Consider the following 16,994-nt stretch of genomic DNA (forward strand, 5'->3'; position numbering starts at 1 on the left):
AGGGATGAGTTGATGAGCGAGGTGAGGTAAGGGAGAAGGTCTCCGGAAATGGTCTGGAGAAGAGAGGAGGGGATAGGGTCAAGCGGGCAGGTTGTTGGGCGGCCGGCCGTCACAAGACGCGAGATTTCATCTGGAGAGAGAGGGGAGAAAGAGGTCAGAGCACAGGGTAGGGCAGTGTGAGCAGAACCAGCGGTGTCGTTTGACTTAGCAAACGAGGATCGGATGTCGTCGACCTTCTTTTCAAAATGGTTGACGAAGTCATCTGCAGAGAGGGAGGAGGGGGGGGGGGGAGGAGGATTCAGGAGGGAGGAGAAGGTGGCAAAGAGCTTCCTAGGGTTAGAGGCAGATGCTTGGAATTTAGCGTGGTAGAAAGTGGCTTTAGCAGCAGAGACAGAGGAGGAAAATGTAGAGAGGAGGGAGTGAAAGGATGCCAGGTCCGCAGGGAGGCGAGTTTTCCTCCATTTCCGCTCGGCTGCCCGGAGCCCTGTTCTGTGAGCTCGCAATGAGTCATCGAGCCACGGAGCGGGAGGGGAGGACCGAGCCGGCCTGGAGGATAGGGGACATAGAGAGTCAAAGGATGCAGAGAGGGAGGAGAGGAGGGTTGAGGAGGCAGAATCAGGAGATAGGTTGGAGAAGGTTTGAGCGGAGGGAAGAGATGATAGGATGGAAGAGGAGAGAGTAGCGGGGAGAGAGAGCGAAGGTTGGGACGGCGCGATACCATCCGAGTAGGGGCAGTGTGGGAGGTGTTGGATGAGAGCGAGAGGGAAAAGGATACAAGGTAGTGGTCGGAGACTTGGAGTGGAGTTGCAATGAGGTTAGTGGAAGAACAGCATCTAGTAAAGATGAGGTCGAGCGTATTGCCTGCCTTGTGAGTAGGGGGGGAAGGTGAGAGGGTGAGGTCAAAAGAGGAGAGGAGTGGAAAGAAGGAGGCAGAGAGGAAAGAGTCAAAGGTAGACGTGGGGAGGTTAAAGTCGCCCAGAACTGTGAGAGGTGAGCCGTCCTCAGGAAAGGAGTTTATCAAGGCATCAAGCTCATTGATGAACTCTCCGAGGGAACCTGGAGGGCGATAAATGATAAGGATGTTAAGCTTGAAAGGGCTGGTAACTGTGACAGCATGGAATTCAAAGGAGGCGATAGACAGATGGGTAAGGGGAGAAAGAGAGAATGACCACTTGGGAGAGATGAGGATCCCGGTGCCACCACCCCGCTGACCAGAAGCTCTCGGGGTGTGCGAGAACACGTGGGCGGACGAAGAGAGAGCAGTAGGAGTAGCAGTGTTGTCTGTGGTGATCCATGTTTCCGTCAGTGCCAAGAAGTCGAGGGACTGGAGGGAGGCATAGGCTGAGATGAACTCTGCCTTGTTGGCCGCAGATCGGCAGTTCCAGAGGCTACCGGAGACCTGGAACTCCACGTGGGTCGTGCGCTCTCGGGGTGTGCGAGAACACGTGGGCGGACGAAGAGAGAGCAGTAGGAGTAGCAGTGTTGTCTGTGGTGATCCATGTTTCCGTCAGTGCCAAGAAGTCGAGGGACTGGAGGGAGGCATAGGCTGAGATGAACTGTGCCTTGTTGACCGCAGATTGGCAGTTCCAGAGGCTACCGGAGACCTGGAACTCCACGTGGGTCGTGCGCACTGGGACCACCAGAGTAGGGTGGCCGCGGCCACGCGGTGTGGAGCGTTTGTATGGTCTGTGCAGAGAGGAGAGAACAGGGATAAACAGACACATAGTTGACAGGCTACAGAAGAGGCTACCCTAATGCAAAGGAGATTGGAATGACAAGTGGACTACACGTCTCGAATGTTCAGAAAGTTAAGCTACGTAGCAAGAATCTTATTGACTAAAATGATTAAAATGATACAGTACTGCTGAAGTAGACTAGCTGGCAGTGGGTGCGTTGTTGACAAGTCGTTCCGTTGAGTGTAATAGTTTCTGCAGTGTTGCTATTCGGGGGCTAGCTGGCTAGCTAGCAGTGTTGTTTACGTTACGTTGCGTTAAAAGAACGACAATAGCTGGCTAGCTAACCTAGAAAATCGCTCTAGACTACACAATTATCTTTGATACAAAGACGGCTATGTAGCTAGCTATGTAGCTAGCTACGATCAAACAAATCAAACCGTTGTACTGTAATGAAATGAAGTGAAAATGTGATACTACCTGTGAATGCGACCGGGTTGTTGAGTTCTATTCAGAAGACGTTGGCTAGCGTTGGCTAGCTAGCAGTGTCTCCTACGTTAAGGACGACAAATAGCTGGCTAGCTAACCTCGGTAAATTAAGATAATCACTCTAAGACTACACACTCTAAACCTAAACAACACAATTATCTTGGATACGAAGATACGAAGACAGCAAAGACAGCTATGTAGCTAGCTAACACTACACTAATCAAGTCGTTCAGTTGAGTGTAATAGTTTTTCCAGTGCAGCTAATCAGTGGACGTTAGCTAGCTGGCTAGTGAAGACTACGTTAGGACGGCGAAATACGATAATTACGCAATTATCTTATACAAAGACGGCTATGTAGCTAGCTGAGAAGAAATTGCTAAGATTAGACAAATCAAACCGTTGTGCTATAATGAAATATATAGCACATGTAATGAAAAAGTTATACTTCCCGCGGGAGCGAAGTGCCGATGCGACCACTCGCTCCAACCCGGAAGCCAAACCGGAAGCACACCTGGACAGCTTCTACCCCCAAGCCACACCTGGACAGCTTCTACCCCCAAGCCACACCTGGACAGCTTCTACCCCCAAGCCACACCTGGACAGCTTCTACCCCCAAGCCACACCTGGACAGCTTCTACCCCCAAGCCACACCTGGACAGCTTCAACCCCCAAGCCACACCTGGGCAGCTTCTACCCCCAAGCCACACCTGGACAGCTTCTACCCCCAAGCCACACCTGGACAGCTTCTACCCCCAAGCCACACCTGGACAGCTTCTACCCCCAAGCCACACCTGGACAGCTTCTACCCCCAAGCCACACCTGGACCTCTACATTGACTATTTACATTTACATTGTATATAGCCTCGTTTTTTTCTTGTGTTACTTTTGATTTGATTTCATTATTCTTTTTTACTTTAGTTTATTTAGTAAATATTTTCTTAACTCTATTTCTTGAACTGCATTGTTGGTTAAGGGCTTGTAAATAAGCATTTCACGGTAAGGTCTACACCTGCCGTATTCGGAGCATGTGACAAATACAATTAGATTTCATTTGATTTGACACGCACCTCTGCCCCTGCAAAAAGCCACAGATAAGTGGCTTAGACTCCTGTGATCTTTCCATTATGTCAGCTATAGCCAGGTGTGTTAACAGCATGAGAGTAGAGAAACCCTACAGGCCTTCCACTGGCCTCAATAACCACAACACACACACACGCACACACACACCGGGCACCGCTGCAATCACGTTACACCGGCACAGGGCCTCTACACACACCAAGGAGATGACCCATTTTACACTGAGGAGAGAGGGCACACAGGAAAATGGGGTTTTGTGTGTGTGTGTGTGTGTGTGTGTGTGTGTGTGTGTGTGTGTGTGTGTGTGTGTGTGTGTGTGTGTGTGTGTGTGTGTGTGTGTGTGTGTGTGTGTGTGTGTGTGTGTGTGTGTGTGTGTGTGTGTGTGTGTGTGTGTGTGTGTGTGAGAGAGAGGGGATGCATATTTTGAGTGAATGATTGGATGAGTCATCGGTGCCTTGATTTGATAGTAGAGAGAGAGAGAGAGAGAGAGAGAGAGAGAGAGAGAGAGAGAGAGAGAGAGAGAGAGAGAGAGAGAGAGAGAGAGAGAGAGAGAGAGAGAGAGAGAGAGAGAGAGAGAGAGGTCTATAGTGGTCTATAGAGAGGTCTATAGTGTGAGGTAGAAGGGGGAGAGGGAGGGCAGGAGAGAGTTGTCTTCAGCTTATCAGTAAACCCAGATTGACATATCAATTAGGATCACAATACAATTAGTTCCAACAACCTTCTAAAGCAGCTTCACAATGGGTTGCGAGACTACACGTGTGTGTGTGTGTGTGTGTAAGAGAGAGAGAGTATGTGTAACAGGGTGAGTATTGTTCTCTATGCAGAGACACAAAGTGACAAACGCATCCTAACTCTGCGATGGTCCATATCTCTGTCCAATGTGATCCTTCCTCTTCCCTCAGGGGCATTTTGGGACAGTTCATTTCTGTGTTGCGAGGTGTAACCATTCTACTAGGCCTCCCTGTGATGCATGCAGTCATGGCCATTACTAACCGTGGCACAAGCGGCTCTGTGTCACCATATGTCTTGCCTCTTGCCACAGGCAGCCATTAGACCAGACAGTCAGACTGAAGTGTCAGGGAGGAACAGCGTCTGTATACGCATAAACCACAGAGCGGCTAGCCAGCACCAGCGGTAGCCTCGGCTCCGAGAGGAAATCAATCATGTAGGGCCGTGGCTCTGCTCTGCTACAACGCCGTCCCCGTCACTTAGCCCCCGCTGCACACTCCCCGCCACAATCTTGATATCACTCTTTCTCTCGCTCTCTCTTTTTCCCGTTCTCTCTCTATACACTGTCTATGGTTTCCCTCCCCTCCCCTCTCTCTTTCTTTCTCTCTACTCTCTTGTTATTCTCTATCCCTGTTCCTATCTTGTTCTCCAACCCCTCTATCTCCGCTACGAGGGGACAACAAGAACAGGCAGTGCCATGGGCCACTGGTCAGCCAATCAGGCCTTTGGACCCACGGGGCAATAGGGCACAGTATGAGTCCTGCATGACTAGGAACTGATATGATGTTTGACAGGCTCAAGCAGCAGGGGCATTATTTTTGACAAAAAATATTTTTGAGGAGCTAAAGAACATTTTGTCCTCTGCAGATTTAGTTTGCCCTTTATGTTTTTGCTATTTAATCAAGCAAATGGGGACCACAGTATATTCTGTAGCCTATGTCTACTGAAGCCCTGCCAATTAAATTCTCTTTTTAATTAAAATTGGTAACAAGGTTCCCGGGGCCAGACAGAAACAGCATTCTTCTATCTCCAGCAGTCAAGTCCTCAGATAGGGCTCTACCTGTGCAGAGCACATGCCCCTTTGCCCTTCCACTCTCCAAAATGCCGTTTTTGGTGGTGGTATTATTTCCCCAATGTTTTGAATAACATTTTAATGAATGTTTTGTTATAGTTGTTCTGAACCCACTGCGAACCCACTGCTTGCATGTTGTTGTTAAATTATTATCTACAGTGCATTCGGAAAGTATTCAGAACCCTCTTTCCACATTTTGTTACATTACAGCCTTATTCTAAAATTGATCAAATTAAATGTTTTCCTCATCTACACACAATACCTCATAATGACAAAGAGAAAAGAGGTTTTGAGAAATTAATAAAAAATAAAAACAGAAATACCTTATTTACATAAGGATCCAGACCCTTTGCTAAGACTCGAAATTGAGCTCAGGTGCATCCTGTTTCCAAAGATTATCCTTGAAATGTTGCTACAACTTGATTGGGGCCCAATTGATTGGAAATTATTTGTAAAGGCACACACCTGTCTATATAAGGTCCCACAGTTGACAGTGCATGTCAGAGCAAAGACCAAGCAATGAGGTTGAAGGTACCACTGAGGAAGTACAGCTCCCGCTCAGCCCAGTCAAAACTGTTCGCTGCCCTGGCCCCCCAATGGTGGAACAAACTCCCTCACGACGCCAGGACAGCGGAGTCAATCACCACCTTCCGGAGACACCTGAAACCCCACCTCTTTAAGGAATACCTAGGATAGGATAAGTAATCCCTCTCACCCCACCCCCCCTAAGTTTTAGATGCACTATTGTTAAGTGACTGTCCCACTGGATGTCATAAGGTGAATGCACCAATTTGTAAGTCGCTCTGGATAAGAGCGTCTGCTAAATGACTTAAATGTAAATGTAAATGTATTTTCCGTACAGCTCTGAGACAGGATTGTGTCGAGGCACAGATCTGGGGAAGGATCTCAAAACATTTCTGCAGAATTGAAGCTACCCAAGAACACAGTGGGCTCCATCATTCTTAAATGGAAAGAGAAACCACCAAGACTGTTCCTAGAGCTGGCCGCCTGGCCAAACTGAGCAATTGATGGACAAGGGCCTTGATCAAGAATCCAATGGCCACTCTGACAGAGCTCTAGAGTTCCTCTGTAGAGATGGGAGAAGCTTCCAGAAGGACAACCATCTCTGCAGCACTCTGCCAATCAGGCCTTTATGGTTGAGTGGCCAGATGGAAGCCAATCCTCAGTAAAAGGCACATGACAGCCCGCTTGGGGTTTGCCAAAAGGCAACTAAAGGACTCTCTGGTCTGATGAAACCAAGATTAAACTGTTTGGGCTGAATTCCAAGTGTCACGTCTGGAGGAAACTTTGCACCATCAAGAAATGTGGTGGCAGCATCATGCTGTGGGGATGTTTTTTTGCGGCAGAGACTGGGAGAATAGTCAGGATCGAAGGAAAGATGAACAGAGCAAAGTAAAGACAAATCTTTGATGAAAACCTGCTTCAGAACACTTAGGACCTCAGACTGGGGCGAAGATTCACCTTCCAACAGAACAACGACCCTAAGCAGACAGCCAAGACAATGTAAGAATGGCTTCGGGACAAGTCTCTGAATGTCCTTGAGTGGCCCATCCAGAGCCCGGTGTCATGAATACCTTTCTCCCTTCCCTCTCTCTCTGACTCTACTGAAGGACTCTTGAATAGCCTTTGTTAAACATAGAGTCTGGAAACAAGGGGGGGAAAGGAACCATATTTCGGTAATAGAACCAGTTGAAAATATGCATTGGTACTTAATGAATATGATGTCAGTTCGGTTGTCATCTGAGACATGACTGATGACAAGACGACATAAACTGTATCTGGGAAAGTCTACATATTCAAGTTATCAGATTCACATGGAATTGTTGTGCAATTTAAATGTTTGAATATGAAACTATTTGTGAAAGGATTAAATGTAATATTAGCTTCCAAATGAGAGAATTTAGTTTTCATAAGGTTAGAGCTCTGCTCAATCAGTGGCCTGCCCCTCCAATATATAAACCCTTGATGAAAATGTAACCTCCTGTTCCAAGGACGACGGTCCATACGTTAAAATGGACTAACATGTCAACTACAGAGCTAAGCCAACCTCAGCGTGAGCTTTGGTTGTGAATGGTATGAACTTTGAACTCTTATTCACTAAAGAAGTGAGACATCCTAGCCGTAGAGTTAGCAACAGCAGCCGTAAACGTGGGCTAGGAAAGGACAGACGATGTATCCCGTCTACCACACAACGACGACGCTACAGCGTATCCCGTTCACCAGAAGAGACACGCATCAAAGGACAAAGGACACGGCCTTCCATCTACCACCAACCTATTGAAGCGCAGCTCAGAGTAAATATTTATTGCATTTTCCTTTTCCAAATGGGACGTAATTTAGAATGCATAATATTCTGTATTTATGATAGAGTAGCTGCCTACGGCCCGATAGAGACATAGCTTCTCCCTTTGTTCCTCAAGACTTCCCGCACTTTCACTCAAACCCAACCCCCTTTCCTTGTGTAACCAGCTGTCATATCTGTTCCGCCCGCTAGGGATGTTTTCCTTTATGGCATAATTTGTAATCAATGTATGCTTCATTCTGTGTATATGTAATTCTGTGTGATTAGTTAGGTATTTAGTAAATATATAATTAAACCCAATTTTGTATTGCTGATTCAACTTGTTAGCCAGGGTTCATGAAGATAACCAAGAATTCTACGATGTTCAGATGAGACTGAAATAAGGTGACGATTAATATTGACTGCTATTGATGTAAAATATTACTAGGTCTTTAAGAGTTTATTCGGAAGATAACAGCTCTATAAACATTGTTTCCTGGTCCCCCGACTTTCTAGTTATTTACATTTACATGATTAGCTTAATCAGGTAATATTAACTACAGAGAAAGGATTTTATAGAATAGCATGTCATATCACTTAATCCAGCATAGCCAAAGACACGACACCGGATATGAACTTGATCGAACATCTCTGGAGAGACCTTAAAATAGCTGTGAGCGACACTCCCTATCTGACCTTTCTTCATTTTCTACTATTTTCTACATTGTAGAATAAAAGTGAAGACATCAAATCTATGAAATAATAACACATATCATGCAGTAACCAAAAAAAGTGTTAAACAAATCAAAATATATTTTATATTTCAGATTGTTGAAAGTAGCCATCCTTTGTCTTGATGACAGCTTTGCACATGCTTAGCATTTTCACCTTCAGAATGCTTTTCCAACAGTCTTGAAGAAGTTCCAACATATGCTGAGCACTTGTTCACTGCGTTCCAACTCATCCCAAACCATCTCAAATGGGTTGCGATCTTGTGATTGTGAAGACCAGGACATCTGATGCAGCACTCCATCACTCTCCTTATTGGTCAAATAACCCTTACACCGCTTGGAGGTGTGTTGGGTCATTGTCCTTTTGAAAAACGTTTTATAGTCCCATGAAGCGCAAACCGCATGGGATGGCGTATCACTGCAGAATGAGGTGGTAGCCATGCTGGTTAAGTGTGCGTTGAATTCTAAATAAATCACAGACAGTGTCAACAGCAAAGCACACCCACACCATCACAACTACTCCTCCATGCATCACGGTGTGAACCACAGATGCGGAGATCATCCATTCACCAGACCCAGAGGTAACTCTGGGTCTTCCTTTCCTGTGGAGATCCTCATGAGAGCCAGCTCCATCATAGCGCTTGATGGTTTTTGCGACAGTCTGACCTGACCTTCATGTCTTAAAGTAATGATGGACTGTCGTTTCGCTTTGCTTACCAAATAAAGCTATCTTCTGTATACCACCTCTACCTTGTCACAACACAACTGATTGGCTCAAATGCATTAAGAAGGAAAGAAGTTCCACAAATGTACCTTTAACAAGGCACACTTTTTTACTACATGATTTTACTACATGATTCCATATATGTTATTTTTTCAAAGTGTTGATGTCTTCACTATTAGTCTACAATGCAGAAAGTAGTACAAATAAAAAAACACTCTCCAAACTTTTGACTGGTACTGTATGTAAATGTTACATTTCCATTTTTGTATTTATAATACATTTTCAAAAATGTCTAAAAACCTGATTTTGCTTTGTCATTATGGGGTATTGTGTGTAGATTGAGGAGGGAAAAACATATTTAATATCTTTTTGAATAAGGCTGTAACGTAACAACATTTGGAAAAAGTCAAGGGGTCTGAATTCTTTGCGAATGCACTGTATGCTTCTGAACCAAAAAGTTTAGCATCTTGATTGTTGACTGACCAATGACCAGTCAGCACCATTGGAAGCAAAGGTGGGTGAGCATATCCAGATTAGTGACCAGAAAGAACTTGTTTCATTTCCTCCAGTTTTGCCTGGCAAAAACATAGAAGGCCTACATTTATATTACACATATAAAATACAGTTTACCAATCTACTACTGACTCGTCTTTGCCAGAACGATAGACTATCTGGCGATTTGATTGATGATTTATATATCAGATAGGCCTAGTTTGGGTGGCTACAGGCTATATGTCTATATGTGTGACATCACACTGCCTTCAATATTATAGGATGTAACATTTTCTGGGGATTTATTACAATATTTGTTAGGAAGAACAGGACTACCCGGCTGGCAACAAGCACTCTGCAAGCAGGCTGCACTTCAAAGTGATGGCGTGGTGGAGACGCTTTCAAATCAATCCTGCAACCACTGCTACATGTTGGCCGCATGATTTTGCTTGCGCTGGACTCCAGAGAAGTGACATGACATGGCCCTAATTGATATTGGCTGATAACATGAACGCAGGTGTAAAACACAGTTTATATCTGTAGCCTATCTTGTGTGGGTGTTTGCACATTTTGTACCACTGCTTTTTGGGGTCAGGGGTCAAACATTTTGAAAACCACTGGGATACATGATACTTTCTTAGAAAAATGGGTTCCAAAGGGTCAATGTATGCGGTGGTACCCCAAACAGCAATCCAGATGCAGATATTGATGGAAATATATTGTCTTGCTGCACTGGGATAATATTTTTTCCTTTCCTGCAGCTTGTTTCCCTTCCTGGGTTAGCTAGTGTAAATGAGAAAGGGCCCCAGGTCTCCTAGCTCTGCTAGCTTCTGCCTGACACACAGATATACAGTATACCATATGCAGTACTATAATGACTACTCTCACATCCCCTCGTCCTGCTACAATAGAAGTGCTAGCAGGGAGCGACACATTCACAATTCAAAGCCCTTCTCTCCTGTATGTCTATTTTTAACCGTGGCTTTGCTGTACCCCTCTCCCACCAAACCCCACACCCCCCGCTCCTCCTCCATTCGCTGCCTATGTTCAGTGTTCCTGGTCTGGTTTGAAAATGGGCTTTGATAACGAGAAGGCCTTTACAGCTCTGTTTGAAGAGAATAACAGAAGAACCCTAGAACACCAAAGGCTTCAGGATGCTTCTCTATTTTCCTCCTGTCTTGGTTTTAGTTCCTAAATAGCAACGAGCACCGGCTCCTGCAGCAGCAGCTCAGGGAAGAATCCTCTCTCTCTTATTCCTTTCTCACTATATTTTTCACTATTTTGATTCCTTCTAGGTATGTTTCACCAATGAGGCAGGGTGAGATAAGAAGTAATGAGAAGGAGAGTGGAACAGAACTAGAGAAGTACAGAAGGGTGGGCTTAGGTCAAACGTTTAAAGGAAGCTCAGTCAAACAAATTCAGGCATTCATTAGGAGAATATGAGACATGTGAAGGTTTTTTTCACCAGTATTGGGTAATAGGTTTCTTTAGCTAGACAAGTACACACTCACACAGTCTCTTGTGTATCTCAAATGGCACCCTATTCCATATGAAGGGTGCATATGGCTTTGTCAAAAATAATGACCTACATAAGGAATAGGGTGCCATTTAAAACACATGCTCTGTTTCTATATGCTTAGCTGTACCAGAGTGTTTTGGTCTGTTACTGTAGTGGCCAGAAGGAGGACTCCAATTAACTGACCAACACTCCTCCACTGTATGTGTATGTGCGCGTGTGTGCGTGCATGTTTGTGTGTGTGCATGTGAGTGTGTTTATGTGTGTGCGTGTCTCCCTCACAGGTTTAGATGATGATAAGCACGCTTCAATTTCCTTGGTGTGTTAGGTACATGGGAGAGACCGTCAGTCAACACTCATCCACTGTCTGAGCCTTGTCAGTCAAGCAGCCTCAGACACACACAAAGATCATCTACTGTAGCCCTGTCTGTACTGTACTGTATACAAAGTACGCAGGCACATCCACTCCTCAATCCAGCATGTCAAGTCGTTTGTCTGTGACTAGTTGATTTTAACCTACTAATAACCTATTTATTTATGGTGGAGCAAATCTACAATTTCCTTGTTGTGTAGTGCAAACTATTTAGTTTAGCTAGTGTAAAGATCGCGCGTCTCCCTCAACTCAGATACATTTTTGCTACTTGCACTTCTTTACTTTTACCAAAGTAACCCACTCTGGCTGGCCTGGGTTCTATCCTCAGTTTTCCATCCGCGGAGTGTCTCTTCCAAGCTGAACCTCTTCGCTCTCCGCATGGCTGTTAGAGGGAGCTCAACAATCCCCGTTCTCACAATCGACCCCAACACCCAATCTACTCACACGCACACACTCGCATACAGACTCATACGTACACTCAGTCCCTCTCTCCCCTTACCTTTCCTTGGTCACTATTTCTTACATCTCTTAAAGAAAATGACAATTTTCGTGGTATTGCTTTGTGCACTGACTTTACTGAACTCTGGAGTACACGAACATTGTTGCTGGGTGAGTACATCTGACAATGTGCTCTCCCGTCCATTATACATTGTGTCTGCGGGAACTCTCTTTTTCACTCGATCCACTAGTCCAAGTACTGTAGCATTTGTGGCATGATGTGAACAGTATGAACTTGTGTCACTACCAAAGTCTAATTGTTTTATATGACTATTTTGTATTGTGTGGAAACTCACTTGTAGAATTCGCTTGCAGTGGGTCTCTTAAAAAAGAGAAGCCATGCAAGGTTATTAAACAGAGGTGCTGTCACGTTTGACCTTTATGTTCCTTTGTTTTGTGTTATTGTTTATTGTTTTGTATTTCATAGTTTTCAGGCTTTTCTTATTAAAATCCGTCATAAACACTTACCACGCCGCAACTCGGTCCGATCCTTACTCCTCTTCAGGCGAAGGGGAGGAAATCTGCCGTTACAGAAACACCCACCAACAGAGGACCAAGCGGCGTGGTAACGGGCAGCAGCAGCGATGTCAGGACTCCTGGAAATGGGAGGATGTTTTGGACAGCAAGGGTTGCTACACATGGGAGGAGATCCTGGCTGGAAGGGATCGCCTCCCATGGGAACAGGTGGAGGCAACTAGGAGAGCAGGGGCAGCCGGAGAGAGGAGCCAGCGATACAAGGGAAAGCGGCTGGCAAGGAAGCCCGAGAGGCAGCCCCAAAAATGTCTTAGGGGGATGCACACAGGGAGTGTGGCGAAGCCAGGTAGGAGACCTGCGCCAACTTCCTGTGCTTACCGGAGAGCGAGAGGGACCGGGCAGGCACCGTGTTATGCTGTGGAGCTCACTGTGTCCCTGGTGCGGGTGCATAGCCCGGTGCGGTACATTCCAGCTCCTCGTATCAGCCGGGCTAGAGTGGGCATCGAGCCAGGTGCCATGAAGCCGGCTCTACGCATCTGGTCTCCAGTGCGTCTCCTTGGGCCGGCGTACATGGCACCAGCCTTACGCATGGTGTCCCCGGTTCGCCAGCACAGCCCAGTGCGGCCTATTCCACCTCGCCGCACTGGTCGGGCTACGGGGAGCATTCAACCAGGTAAGATTGGGCAGGCTCTGTGCTCAAGCGCTCCAGTGCGCCTGCACAGTCCGGTCTATCCAGTACCACCTCCAGGCATCAGCCCTCCGGTGGCAGCCCCCCACACCAAACTGTCTCTCCATCTTCTGCCTACAGGTTCTCCTGCCAGAGCATTCTTCCTCTCCAGCGCTGCCAGAGTCTCCCGTCTGTCCAGAGCTGCCAGAGTCTCCCGTCTGTCCAGAGCTGCCAGAGTCTCCCGTCTGTCCAGAGCTGCCAGAGTCTCCCATCTGTCCAGAGCTGCCAGAGTCTCCCGTCTGTCCAGAGCTGCCAGAGTCTCCCATCTGTCCAGAGCTGCCAGAGTCTCCTGTCTGTCCATAGCTGCCAGAGTCTCCTGTCTGTCCAGAGCTGCCAGAGTCTCCCGTCTGTCCAGAGCTGCCAGAGTCTCCCGTCTGTCCAGAGCTGCTAGAGCCGCCAGTCTGTCCTGAGCAGTCAGCCAGGAGCTGCCAGAGCCGTCAGCCAGCCAGGAGCTGCCAGAGCCACCAGCCAGCCAGGACCTGCCAGAGCCATCAGTCAGCCAGGCGATGCCAGAATCGCCCTTCACTCCGGAGCTGCCGGAGTCTCCCGCCTGTCCGGCGCTGCCAGCGGCGTCCTTCACTCCAGCGCTGCCGGAGTCACCCGCCTGTCCGGCGCTGCCGGAATGTTCCTAGTCCAAGGTTGGTGGCGAGGGTCGCTGCTTTAAAGAGGCCATGGAGGCGGGTGAAGATGCGCACTAGAACTTTGGTGAAGTGGGGTCCACGTCCCGCGGCAGAACTGCCACCGCGGACAGAAGCCCACCCAGACCCTCCCCTATAGGTTCAGGTTTTATGGCCGGAGTCCGCACCTTTGGGGGGGGGGGGTACTGTCACATTCTGACCTTTATTTTCCTTTGTTTTGTCTTTATTTAGTATGGTCAGGGCGTGATTTGGGGTGGGCAGTGTGTTTTGTGTTTCTATGTTTGGTTTTCTGTTTCGGCCTAGTATGGTTCTCAATCTGAGGCAGGTATTGTTAGTTGTCTCTGATTGAGAATCATACTTAGGTAGACTGGGTTTCACTGTTGGTTTGTGGGTGTTTGTTTCCTGTGTCAGTGTTTGTGCCACACGGGACTGTTTCGGTTTGGTTCATTTCATGTTATCGTTTGTTTTGTATTTCATAGTGTTCAGGCTTTTCTTATTAAAATTCGTCATGAACACTTACCACTCCGCATCTTGGTCCGATCCTTACTCCTCTTCAGACGAAGAGGAGGAAATCTGCCGTTACAGGTGCCTAGTTATTCTTCTGTTATTGATTTCAGGTAACGTGCAACCTGACCCTAATATGCAATTTTTCAAAACCCCCTCTGATTTTAAATCTAGATCCGGTTTTGGTATTTTTCAATTAAATGTACGCAGCCTGTTAAAAGTTTATGGGGTTAGGATTTGGGCTAAATCATCAGGCTAAATCATCAGCTGATGTAATTGTGTTTTCTGAAACCTGGCTCAGCAAGTCTGTTCTTGATAAGGATATTTGCATAAAGGGTTACAATGCGTATCGCACTGATAGAGTTAAGAAAGTTAGGGATATGGCTATATATGTAAAGACTAAATTCCTTGTAAGTGTGGCAAAGTCTGAAACTATTTGTAAACCGTTGGAATTTCTTGCTTTGAATCTTGAGGTTTCAAAGGGTCTCGCTATAACTGTGATTGGCTGTTATAGACCCCCCTCTGCTCTCTATAACTGTGATTGGCTGTTATAGACCCCCCTCTGCTCTCTATAACTGTGATTGGCTGTTATAGACCCACCTCTGCTATCGGTGATGCATTTTCTTCTCTAATGCACCTTATGTATAAACTTCAGTGAAATGATCTCAACTGGTGTTGGGTAAAGCCGGTGTCTAATTTGAAAAGGTTTTGTAATTCTATGAATCTTACCCAGTTGATAAACTCACCCACCTGCCCAAATGTCCAAAGAAATCGACCCTGATTGATTTGATATTGACAAACGTTCCACATAAATATTCTGCAGTTGGTGTTTTTTGTAATGATTTAAGTGACCATTGCGCTGTTGCTGTTAGATATACTAAGGTTCCTTAGACAAACCAACGCTTTATTCGTAATATACATTTTTAGATTTTTATTTGCAGGCTTTCTTTCATGATTTGTTTTATTTTGACTGGAGCAAAAGATCAGGCTTATTCCTGATGTGGAACTGCCTGGAAATGATTTCACGTTTTTTTTCCAAATAGTGAACAAACATGCCCCATTCAACAGGTTCAGAGTTAAGGGGTGGGATCATCCATGGTTTTCTTCTGAGCTGTCTTGTATTATTCACAAATGTAATCTAGCCTGGGCTAAAGCAAGGATATCATGTTCTGATGCTGATTGGCTTCTTTTTAGGCAGCTTTGAAACAAGTGTTATTCTTTTCTCAGGAAGGCCACGTTTGAAAATGTTGTGTCTGTTAACACTGATAATCTGAATGACCCTAGATTTTTTTGGAAAGCTATTAAGTCTGTCTGGTAACAGTAATAATATATGCCATTTAGCAGACGCTTTTATCCAAAGCGACTTACAGTCATGTGTGCATACATTCTACGTATGGGTGGTCCCGGGGATCGAACCCACTACCTTGGCATTACAAGCGCCATGCTCTACCAACTGAGCTACAGAAGGACCACAGTAATGTTAATGCATTACCGGCATGTGTATTGAAGGACTCTTTCTGTATATGGTCAAATTGAAATGCTGAATTGTTTCAATGAGCACTTTGTATCATCTAGTAGGCTGTTTGATTCAGTATCCTCTGGCTCTGTACAACCCTGTGTGGATGAACCAGTGAGAGCTGGTCAAACGTTTAGCTTTTTGCCATTCTCAGTGCAGGAGGTACATAAAGCCATGAAATCCTTAGATCAGAGAAAGCCTGCAAGTCCTGATCTTCTTGATCCTTGCTTTTTAAAACTGGCAGCTGATTTCATAGCTGATACTGTTCAATCTATCCCTGGAATGTAATGAAATTCCAAAGATTTGGAAATCAGCATTTGTCCAAACACTTTTAAAACTGGGAGATCCGACTCTTTTAAAAAAGTATAGTCCAATCTCAAAGCTGTGACCCCTGGCGAAAATACTTGAAACCCTTGTTAGAGAACAGCTAATACTAACTCTATTTTATCAATGTACCAATCGGGCTTCAGGAAGAAGCATAGCACAATTTGCAGCAGCCATGAAGGTTTTAAATGATATCACTGAAGCCCTTGACAAAAAACAGCACTGTGTCTCACTTTTTATTGATCTTTCTAAGGCTTTTGATACAGTTGAGCATGCTATATTGAGGCAGAGATTGTCGAGCATAGGTATTTCGGAGCATGCAGTTGCATGGTTTGATAACTATCTGTCTGATAGAACTCAGTGCACCTAATTTGATGGGCCCATGTCTGTTAAATTGTCTGTCTGTAATAGTGTGCCCCAGGGCTCTGCACTTGGTCCCCTCTTATTCACTATTTATGTAAATAACTGAGACAAAAATGTGCAAATGCTCAAGTTCACTTTTATGCTGATGATACTGTTATTTATTGTTGTGCCTCATCTCCCACAAAAGCTTTCCAGAACTTGCAAACTGCTTTTTATACTGTTCAACATACCTTGTGTCAATTTAAGCTTAAGAATAAGGCCTGTTTTTCTTTTGAAGCCAGATGAGTATAAGCAACATTTATGCCTTCGCTAGACTATGGAGATATTTTATATATGAATGCTTCCACTCAGTGTTTGAGATCAATTGACACCCTTTACCATGGAGCATTGAGATTTATTTTAAACTGCAAAACCCTTACGCACCCCTGCACTTTATATACAAGGGTTGGCTGGCCTTCTCTAGTAAATCGTAGGCTCAGTCACTGGTATACTTTTATTTACAAAGTCATTTTGAGTTTACTAACATTTTATTTGGGAATATTTATTGTTCAGAAATGTGGTGGGTACTATCTTTGTTCGCAGGACTTTATCCTGCTAACTGCTCCAAACGTCCCAACTGAATTTGGTAAAAGGGATTTTATTCACTCTGAGCCCTTGGCTTGGAACGCCTTACAAAATACTTTTAAACTGGAAGAACTTGTCCCGATTGGTGTTTTTAAATCATTGATGAAGGATTTTGAGGTTGATTCCCTGACCTGTTAATGTTTTAATT

General features: G+C 45.4%; 1 protein-coding gene across 5 annotated transcripts in view; it reads right to left on the reverse strand.

Annotated features, from left to right (window-relative positions):
• The window catches only part of LOC124049139 (fibrinogen C domain-containing protein 1-like), a 205,313-nt gene that overhangs the window by 144,834 nt on the left and 43,485 nt on the right, over positions 1 to 16,994 (reverse strand). The window lies entirely within an intron of this gene.

This window comes from Oncorhynchus gorbuscha, linkage group LG11, assembly GCF_021184085.1.
Source record: "Oncorhynchus gorbuscha isolate QuinsamMale2020 ecotype Even-year linkage group LG11, OgorEven_v1.0, whole genome shotgun sequence".
NCBI classification, from domain to species: Eukaryota; Metazoa; Chordata; class Actinopteri; order Salmoniformes; family Salmonidae; genus Oncorhynchus; species Oncorhynchus gorbuscha.